This window comes from Lolium rigidum, chromosome 1 (genome assembly GCF_022539505.1).
Source record: "Lolium rigidum isolate FL_2022 chromosome 1, APGP_CSIRO_Lrig_0.1, whole genome shotgun sequence".
In the NCBI taxonomy this organism is placed as follows: Eukaryota; Viridiplantae; Streptophyta; class Magnoliopsida; order Poales; family Poaceae; genus Lolium; species Lolium rigidum.
In genome coordinates, this window is record NC_061508.1 from 122,482,258 (window position 1) to 122,493,393 (window position 11,136).

Genomic DNA, 11,136 nt, shown 5'->3' on the forward strand with positions numbered 1-11,136 from the left:
CCTCAGAATCCCGCCAGCACGACGGCGTGGTGACGGTGGTGGTGGAGATCTCCGGCAGTGCTTCGCCGTAAGCACCGCGGGAGAAGAAGGAGGAGGGAGTATCTAGGGTTTGGGAGAGGGGGAACTTGGGGCGCCGGCCTTGGGTGCCCTTGGGTGGTGCAGCTGCTGTGGTGGCCGGCCAAACCCTCTCTCCCTATCTTTATATAGGTGGAACCCCTAGGGTTGCCCCAAAACCAATTTGAAATCCAACTCCGAAAACTTCCATACGGGGAAAACCTGGGTAGAGTGGGATTGCTCCCCTTCCTTCTCCTTTGGCTGGCCAATGTGGTGGAGTCAACCATGGACTCCACCTTCCCTCTTGGTTGGCCGTCTAGGGTTGGTGGAGTCCATTCGGGACTCCACCTTCCATAGTGATTTATTCCGGAAGCTTAGAACATTCTAGCACCTTCCATAAATGCACGGGATAATTTCCAAACTTGGAAAGTGACTTCCTATGTATGAATCTTATTCTTCGAACCATTCCGGAACTCCTCGTGATATCCTGGATCCCATCCGAGACTCCAAACAACATTCGAACTCCATTCCATATTCCATATATACTTAAAACGACATCAAACCTTAAGTGTGTCACCCTACGGTTCGAGAACTATGCGGACATGATCGAGACTCTTCTCCGATCAATAACTAATAGCGAGACCTGGAGATCCATAATAGTTCCCACACGTTCAACGATGACTTCGTGATCGAAAGAACCATTTAGATAACATAACAATTGCCTTTGTCTCGCGATATTTTACTTATCCGAAGTTTGATTGTCGGTATCTCTATACCTAGTTCAACCTCGTTACTGATAAGTACTCTTCACTCGTACCGTGATATGATATCCCTTGTGAGCCAGTCACATGCTTGCAAGCTAATTGGCTGTTATTCCACCAAGAGGGCCTAGAGTATATCTATCCGTCATTAGGATGGACAAATCCCACTATTGATCCACGTGTCTCAACCCTATACTTTCCGAACACTTAATGCCACCTTTATAACAACCCATTTACGAAGTAGTGTTTGGTGTCATCAAAGCATCCATCCGGTGTAGGTGATTAACATGATCTCATGTTCGAAGGATTAGGTTACTATGTATCTTAAAGCTTGAAGCACAATGAACTAAATGACTTGATCATATGCTACGCTTACTATGGGTGTATGTCCATCACATCATTCACCCAATGATATGACCTTGTTATTAATAATATCCAATGTTCATGATCATGAAACTATGATCATCTATTAATCAACTAGCTAGTTTAACAAGAGGCTTACTAGGGACTCTTTTATGTTTACAAAACACACATGTATTAATGTTTCCGGTTAATACAATTATAGCATGGGATGCAAACATTTATCATAAACACAAAGATATAATAATAACCACTTTATTATTGCCTCTTGGGCATATCTCCAATTTTCTTCCACTTGCACTAGAGTCAATAATCTAGATTACATAGTAATGTACCTAACACCCATGGTGTTCTGGTATAGGTCATGTTTCGCTCTAGGGAGAGCTTTAGTCAATGGATCTGCCACATTCAAATCAGTGTGTACTTTGCAAATTTGTATGTTGCCATCTTCGACATAATCGCAAATAGAATGAAAATGTAGCTTGATATGCTCCAGGTTCTTGTGTGACCTTGGCTCATGTGCATTGGCTATGGCACCCATGTTGTCACAATAGATGGTCATCGGGTCCAACGCACTGGGAACCACACCAAGCTCAGTAATGAAACACTTCATCCACATCGCCTCTGATGAAGCCTCCGAAGCAGCTATGTATTCCGATTCAGTTAAAGATTTTGCCACAACGCTTTGCTTAGCACTTCTCCAGCTTACTGCTGCACCATTCAAAATAAATACGTATCCAGATTGAGACTTAGAGTCATACGAATCAGTGTTCCAACTAGCATCGGTGTAACTGGTTACAGAAAGCTCTTGGTCACCTCCATAACAAAGAAACATATCCTTAGTTCTTTTCAAGTACTTTAGGATATTCTTGACCGATGTCCAGTATTCCATTCCTGGATCACTTTGATATCTACTGGTCAAACTAGCAGCATGTGCGATATCCGGTCTTGTACACAACATGGCATACATGATAGAGCCTAGGGCCGAGGCATAGGGGATTTTGTTCATCTTTTCTCTTTATTCTGCCGTAGCTGGACTTTGAGTTTTACTCAAGGTCTTGCTTGGTAACATGGGCAAGAACCCTTTCTTGCTCTCATCCATTCTAAACTTCTTTAGAATATTATCCAGGTATGTACTCTGTGAAAGCCCTATTAGACGTCTTGATCTATCTCTAAAAATCTTGATGCCTAAAATGTATGTTGCTTCTCCAAGGTCCTTCATTGAAAAACACTTATTCAAATAGCCTTTGACACTACTTAGAAGTTCTATATCATTATCAATCAACAATATGTAATCTACATATAATATCAGGAATGCTACAGAGCTCCCACTCACTTTCTTGTAAATACAAGCCTCTCCATGAGTTTGTATAAATCCAAAGTCTTCGATCACTTTATCAAAGCGTCGGTTCCAACTCCGGGATGCTTGCTTCAGTCCATAAATGGAACGTTGAAGTTTGCATACCTTGTCAGCATTTTTAAGATCGACAAAACCTTTGGGTTGTACCATATACAACTCTTCCTCAATGTCACCATTAAGGAACACCGTTTTGACATCCATATGCCAAATTTCATAATCGAAAAATGCAGCGATTGCTAACAATATCCTCACATACTTTAGCTTCGCTACAGGTGAAAAAGTCTCATCATAGTCAACTCCTTGAATTTGTCGGAACCCTTTCGCAAAAATTCGAGCTTTATAGACAGTAATATTACCATCAACATCTGTTTTTTATTTTGAAGATCCACTTATTCTCGACAGCCTTGCGGCTATCAGGTAAGTCTACCAAAGTCCATACTTGGTTATCATACATGGATCCTTGATACGTCTCAAACGTATCTATAATTTCTTATGTTCCATGCTACTTTATTGATGATACTCACATGTTTTATACACATTATTTGTCATTATTATGCATTTTCCGGCACTAACCTATTGACGAGATGCCGAAGAGCCGATTCTTGTTTTCTGCTGTTTTTGGTTTCAGAAATCCTAGTAAGGAAATATTCTCGGAATTGGACGAAATCAACGCCAGGATCTTATTTTTCCACGAAGCTTCCAGAAGTCCGAAAGGGAAACGAAGTGGGGCGACGAGGCGGCGACACGCCAGGGCGGCGCGACCTGGGCCCTGGCCGCGCGGCCCTGTTGTGCGGGCCCCTCGCATCGCCCCTAAACCTACCTCTCCGCCTATAAGAAGCCTTCGTCGATAATAACTCCAGTACCGAGAGCCACGATACGGAAAACCTTCCAGAGACGCCGCCGCCGCCAATCCCATCTCGGGGGATTCGGGAGATCGCCTCCGGCACCTGCTCGGAGAGGGGAATCATCTCCCGGAGGTCTCTTCATCGCCATGATCGCCTCCGGATCGATGTGTGAGTAGTCCACCCCTGGACTATGGGTCCATAGCGATAGCTAGATGGTTGTCTTCTCCTAATTGTGCTATCATGTTATATCTTGTGAGCTGCCTATCATGATCAAGATCATCTATTTGTAATGCTACATGTTGTGTTTGTTGGGATCCGATGAATATTGAATACTATGTCAAGTTGATTATCAATCTATCATATATGTTATTTATGTTCTTGCATGCTCTCCGTTGCTAGTAGAGGCTCGGCCAAGTTGATACTTGTGACTCCAAGAGGGAGTATTTATGCTCGATAGTGGGTTCATGCCTCCATTAAATGCTGGGACAGTGACGGAAAGTTCTAAGGTTGTGGATGTCTTGTTGCTACTAGGGATAAAACATCGATGCTTTGTCTAAGGATATTTGTGTTGATTACATTACGCACCATACTTAATGCAATTGTTTGTTGTTTACAACTTAATACTGGAAGGGGTTCGGATGATAACCTGAAGGTGGACTTTTTATGCATAGATGCATGCTGGATAGCGGTCTATGTACTTTGTCGTAATGCCCTGATTAAATCTCATAGTACTCATCATGATATTGTTATCACCAGGATTTGACCGAGTCAGAGGTGGGCCGCCATCAAGATGGACGTGAAGAATATATATAGGAGAAATACGTGAATCGGCCTTTTACCGAGTTGGGCTTAATTGCCCGTGTATCTGTAACATATTAGATCGCATCTTAGTTTAGAAGTTAGAATCTTACTCGTGCACGGTTTGGTGCACGCCCACATTAGAAAGTCCCCTGGACTATAAATATGTATCTAGGGTTTATGGAATAAACAACAACCAACGTTCAACCACAAACAAATCTCGGCGCATCGCCAACTCCTTCGTCTCGAGGGTTTCTACCGGTAAGCATCATGCTGCCTAGATCGCATCTTGCGATCTAGGCGAGCCTAGCCTGCCCACGTTGTTCATGCGTTGCTCGTACTCGAAGCCTTTTTGATGGCGAGCAACGTAGTTATCTTAGACATGTTAGGGTTAGCATTGTTCTTCATATTACATGCTTCCGTAGTGCAACCCTTGCATGTCTAGCCGCCCTTACACCTATCTTAGGTGTAGGGGCGGCACCCGCTTGATCATAGTTTAGTAGATCTGATCCGTTACGATTGCTCCTTGTTCTACAAGGATTAGTTTAATATCTCGCAATAGTTAGGCCTTACAAAGAGTTGGAGGATCCGGCGGCGTGTAGGGTGGCGTTTGCTAGTCCTAGAACGGATGTTCCGGGGATCAACCTCGTGTTGGTTTTTAGGCCCTGTCTAGGATCGGCTTACGGTCACCGTGCGCGAGCGCGAGGCCCAATCGTGAGTAGGATGATCCGATTATGCGGTGAAAACCTCAGATCGTCGTAGATCTAATCAGCTTTACCTTGATCAAGCGGGACCACCATATATTCGGACACCCCGTCCGAATCATGGGTGGATCGGCTCTTTGAGCCGATTCACGGGATAACTTGAGAGCCGATCGAGGCTCGTATTTAACGTTTACGTGTGTGCCCTGCAGGAAACTAAGCGAGGCATCATCCACACCTTCACGACCGGGTATAGGTCGGGTGGCACGCCCTTGTGATAAACATCGGCGCGTGCGACCGGGGAGGCTTTGCGGGCCGTCGCTCGGAGGGGCCAGGGCCAGCCGCAGCCCTAGTTGTTCCCGGCTCTACCGTGTTGCCCGTCTCGCGCCGCCGGGGGGTTTCGACGTCAACACATTCGGCACGCCCGGTGGGACTGTCGACGACATCCACGACATCGCCATCTACATCCGAGATGGCGGAAGACACTCCGGTCACGTACGCGGATCGCCCGATGAGCTCAAGAAGAAGCATGACGAGATCAAGGCAACCCTCGAAGCCGAACTCATCGGCTTCTTCCACCGAACCCGCTCCCATGGCGTCGGGTGGAAGGGTTTCACACCTGAAGCGCACTCGATGGAGTGGACTTGTCCGCCCGTCGGAAGAACGCACCGGGTCGGCTGCGGCGAGGAGATCAACTACATGGTGGCTCATTCGCTGCACCGCCACTACGAGAGCTCTGGTGAACACTTTGGAGCGTGTCGCTCGCGCGTCGTCCGAGAAATCATGAGCCACCGGTATTCTCCATCGGGACCAGCTCGCGGGGACTTTCAAGGGAGAGATGCCGCTCCGGCCCCGGCCGTTCGCATGGGCAGCACCGGAACTGCCGAACTCATCGGCATACGTCGTCTACAAGGTTGGTGGTGATCCTAGTGACTACCAATTCCTACCGAGCCACCTAAGGAGATCCCGCACGGATACACGTGCGCATACGTACTCGGACCGCAACGCACGGGCACTCTCGAACCGGGCTGCAATATCGGCGGCCTCCGGAACGGCGGGAGGAACGTCGAGAGCCGATCACGAGAAGCAATCGTGGCTGGCTAAGTACGCCACCCCGACGAACCTCCAAAGCCCAGCTCCTGCAGATTGGCTTAGAACCGGAAAAGCAAGCATGGCTGGTTAAGTATGCCACCCGGCGAATCTTCGGGGTTCGACACCTTCGGCCATCACGGCGGATCAGATTTGTACAATTCGAAAGATCGAGTTCGGTATGATGCCGAAAAGGAAAGCGTTCGGCTACACCAAGCCGTACCCCAACAGCTACGAGCCGATCCCGCTGCCACCCAAATATCGGCTCCCGGACTTCACAAAGTTCGGTGGGTCGAGAGGGGTCCAGCTCCATCGAGCATGTGAGCCGATATTTGGCACAGGCTGGGCACGATCTCAGCGTCGGATGAGTTACGCGTGAGGTTCTTCTCACGGTCCCTCACGGGATCGGCTTTCGGGTGGTACACATCGCTACCACCGAACTCCATCCAAACTTGGAAGCGGTTGGAAGAGCGGTTCCATGAGCGAGTATCATTCGGAAGCTTCCGAGTCTAGCATTGCCGATCTAGCACAACTACGTCGAAGCGTGGGGAAAGCGTGACGGGAATACATCCGGCGCTTCGAGGAATCTTAGGAACCGATGCTATTCGGTTCGTATAACTGAAAAGGAAGCGATCGAGTTGGCGATAGCGAGGCCTTGCAACACGGCTCAAGGACATGGCCTCCCAAGCGAGATTATCCCTCGGCTGGCGCACGTGGTTCGAAACTTTCAGCATATGAACAGCGCCACCCGGACTCGTACCAAGACAAGTTCAAGCGTGCGGTAGCCACGGTCGATGCGAGAGGAAGACGAAGTTCTGCGGGAGACCAAGAAGTAGCGATGGCTGAGTGGACTCGGGGAGGAACCCCCGTGTCCTGCAAATGGGTAAAGCCACCGAGGCCCGCCCGGGGGATTTGATTTTGACGTGACCAAGACCGAGCAAATCTTCGACCTCCTACTCAAGGAAAAGCGAGTTGAAGATACCTGAAGGTCTCAAATTCCCCACGGCGCAAGAGCTGAATGGAAAGCCATACTGCAAATGGCATAACTCGCTCTCCCATACCACCAACGACTGCAGGGTGTGGCGTCAACGCATCCAAGCGGCGATAGAGAACGGGCGTCTAATTTTCAACCAGTACGCCATGAAGGTCGATACCCAGCCCTTTCCCGCCGTAAACATGGTGGAGTATGCTTGCCATGCAGGGTGCCAGCCGGGTTTCCTGTGCAATATCAACATGGTAGGTCTTGGACACCTCGCTGGCAAGGATGGAGATGAGGGCAGCTGCTCTCATAGCAAAGAAACGAGAGGAAGCCGCTCCACGCGATCGGCTCCGCCAAGACGGCAAGCGCTACGTAACGGAGGGAGAAGTGAAGAACATAAGATATCGGCGACCTCTCTCCGATCACCTCCTCAACAAGTATGTGAGTCGGTACGACCAACGCCGACGGTCCGGCGATGATGATGAAAGGGTTCGTCGGCTAGAGAAGCCGAGAAGACATCGTCGGCATAATCGCGATGAGGAGGAGCACGAGCGTTGTGCCAAGGGAAAGGCAAAGGAGCGAGACGACGAGGACGAGCACTGGGATTGTCCTTTCTTCGAGCACTTGCTGGGATTCGAGGAATGAGCCGATTGCCAACAATCGGCAATTGCCCGAGAATGCAACCGGAAGAAGAAGGAGGCAGCCAATGTGTCCGTGTTCGAGCGCTTAGGACCTCTCCCGCCACGGAGCAAACGAGCTGAGTCCCCTCGGTTGGAAGATCTCGAAGATTCGAGAAGACGAGGGAGAAGAAGAAGACAGGTACCACCGGCCAAGGTGGTGCCCCGACGGACTCAGCCGTTCCCGAAACGCGAGGGTTCAACGATTGCGCGGCACTGGAAGAAGCCGAGAGGTTATACTTGCATACATTGAGGAAAGCAAGGCCCGATGCGGCTGCGAAGGTTCGGCGAACCCTGGATGAAGAGGGTCGTCCACGAAAAATGGAGTGGCGCCCCAAGCAAGGAAAGCCGATGATGAAACATCGGCTGGCACAAACATGGTGCTCGTTCTTCCGACAAAGCTTAGCGCTCCACGATCACACGATGCACTCAAGGTGGGCGACAGCAAGAGCACCAACATGATAAAGTCAGAGATTGGGCTGGTTCGGTCTACCGGCCTGAAAGAGTGACAAGAGCACGTCAAGGAGCAAACATGGCGAGGCTGATCCTTGTGATCGGCCCCAAAAATTTATGAAGGGGCATTATAAAACCTTTCATCGAACAAGCAACATGGAGGCCGATTCCAGCAATCGGCCAAAATTATCCTCACCCACCATTCTGCCTGAGTTCGACATGTTATCCAACAGAGCCGACACCATCAATTCTCTTGACAGAATCGGCTCCGGGGGGCACCCAGGTGGATAAAACACGAGGATATGCAGTAGAAGCGTCTCATCCTTTGACGATGGGTATTGGAGTATGGGGGCCGATGCACCAGTCGGCCAAAATTCTGAAAATTCGAAATTTTTCGAGCACAGCCGATGCAGCAGACATCGACTTAAGGATATAAAAGCCGATGCATGGCCATCGACTCGAGAGGAGTAACTGTTACGATCAGAGGGTCAATGGAGCACTAATGGAAGAACTCCTCAATGGAGTAGTGTAAGAGCTCGGATCCTCTCTTCAAGGGCAAAGGCCAAGAGCAGCCTGGACGTGCAGATCAGGTCAAGGATGGAGCGCATCAGATCCACCAAAGGAAAGGAGCCGATCTGGCCGCAAGAAGCGAAGAAAGCTCGGGGGGCAGCTCACCTTGAAGGCTCTCGCTTTGAGAAGCCGATTTATGTTCAAATCGGCTGGCTGCGCATAGAAGCTCCCTCAGACATGATCAAGCCCAGGTCCATACGGCTACTTGGCGTATCCTCGTCTCTGTCTTACCTTGGCTGAGACTCGGGGGGCAACAGGCCTGGTAGATGCTCTTTTGAGGAACCGATCGGGGTACCATCGACTGATCTTCGTTGCAACCTTCTTCACAAATGATGAGCGTTCGCTAAAAAGGATCTCTGAAACCGGTGGGAGGAATTTAAGGGCTCTCTTGGAAATCCCGCAGTATCCACCGGAGAGAGAATCATCAGGTGAAGAATGTAAGGGTAAATATCAAGGGACCGATGCGTTGCTATCGGCTCGTTATGCATTGGCAAAAGAGGACGAATCGGCAAGACCAGTATGAGGAGAAATCGGCTAAGATAAGCTAAAGGAATCGGCAAATCGGATTGGGAAAAGTTCTTCATTGATAGATTTCTTACATAAGAAGCTGATAGCCCTCAAAAGGAAGTACTAGGGGATACATGGCCCCATCTACTGCTACTGGTCCTATGCTAGATGTCCTATCTACGGGCCGTCGCTGCCCTCATCATCGCCGTCATCGCCGGTGTCGGCGCTGCTCCCGGCCGGCTCGTCGTCACTGCTCCAGCGGCCGCCGGCAGGACCTTCATTGTCCTCATCTTCCTCGTCGTCGTCGTCGTTGTCGCTGTTGAAGTCACTCAGATTCCCCGGCCAGGGGCAATGGCGCTTGGCCGGTGGTTCGTCGGGGGAGCTTTCGTCGTCGTCGTCCTCCTCTTCCTCCTCCTTCACCTCCTCGGAGGTGGTGAAGTCGTCCCAGGAGAAGCGATCGTCATCGCTCTCCTCCTCCGATTCCCCGTCGGCGAGGAAGCGGAGGTCGCTCTCCCCGTCTGTCGAGGATTTGTCGTCCTCCGACCAGAGGGAGAAGTCATGGCTAGACTCCTCCCCGGCCTCGATGGCGCGACGGATGTTGGCCGCATGGATCTCCGCCGGGTTTGGCTCCGGCGTCGGCGCGCGAGACGAAGAGGACTCGGGTGGAAAGAGCCGATGAAGCGGAGGAGGAAGAAGACATGGTGGCGCGAGGACGGCTTTTGGAATGCTAATGCGAAGGAGATGCGAGGATTGAGCTGTGCGGAACGGTTAAATAAAAGGGGATATAGTGGGAATTCAATGCCACGGCGGTTTCCGAGGAAGTGGTGCTTGAAAGAAAGAGAAAAGACTGCCAAGTCACGCGGAGAAGTTGAGAAGGCAAGTCATCGTGATAACGGATCTTGCGACGGTTACGCCACGACATGACCCGATGAAAGAAAGGCATAATGATTTTGGAAATGTCATTTCCAAAACCGAGGGGCATGTGTTATCACCGAGGATTTGACCGAGTCGGAGGTGGGCCGCGATCAAGATGGACGTGAAGAATATATATAGGAGAAATACGTGAATCGGCCTTTTACCGAGTTGGGCTTAATTGCCCGTGTATCTGTAACATATTAGATCGCATCTTAGTTTAGAAGTTAGAATCTTACTCGTGCACGGTTTGGTGCACGCCCACATTAGAAAGTCCCTGGACTATAAATATGTATCTAGGGTTTATGGAATAAACAACAACCAACGTTCAACCACAAACAAATCTCGGCGCATCGCCAACTCCTTCGTCTCGAGGGTTTCTACCGGTAAGCATCATGCTGCCTAGATCGCATCTTGCGATCTAGGCAGCATAAGCCTGCCCACGTTGTTCATGCGTTGCTCGTGCTGAAGCCTTTTTGATGGCGAGCAACGTAGTTATCTTAGACATGTTAGGGTTAGCATTGTTCTTCATATTACATGCTTCCGTAGTGCAACCCTTGCATGTCTAGCCGCCCTTACACCTATCTTAGGTGTAGGGGCGGCACCCGCTTGATCATAGTTTAGTAGATCTGATCCGTTACGATTGCTCCTTGTTCTACAAGGATTAGTTTAATATCTGCAATAGTTAGGCCTTACAAAGGGTTGGAGGATCCAGCGGCGTGTAGGGTGGCGTTTGCTAGTCCTAGAACGGATGTCCGGGGATCAACCTCGTGTTGGTTTTTAGGCCCTGTCTAGGATCGGCTTACGGTCACCGTGCGCGAGCGCGAGGCCCAATCGTGAGTAGGATGATCCGATTATGCGGTGAAAACCTCAGATCGTCGTAGATCTAATCAGCTTTACCTTGATCAAGCAGGACCACCATATATTCGGACACCCCGTCTGAATCATGGGTGGATCGGCTCTTTGAGCCGATTCACAGGATAACTCTGAGACCGATCGAGGATCGTATTTAACGTTTACGTGTGTGCCCGGCAGGAAACTAAGCGAGGCATCATCCACACCTTCCGACC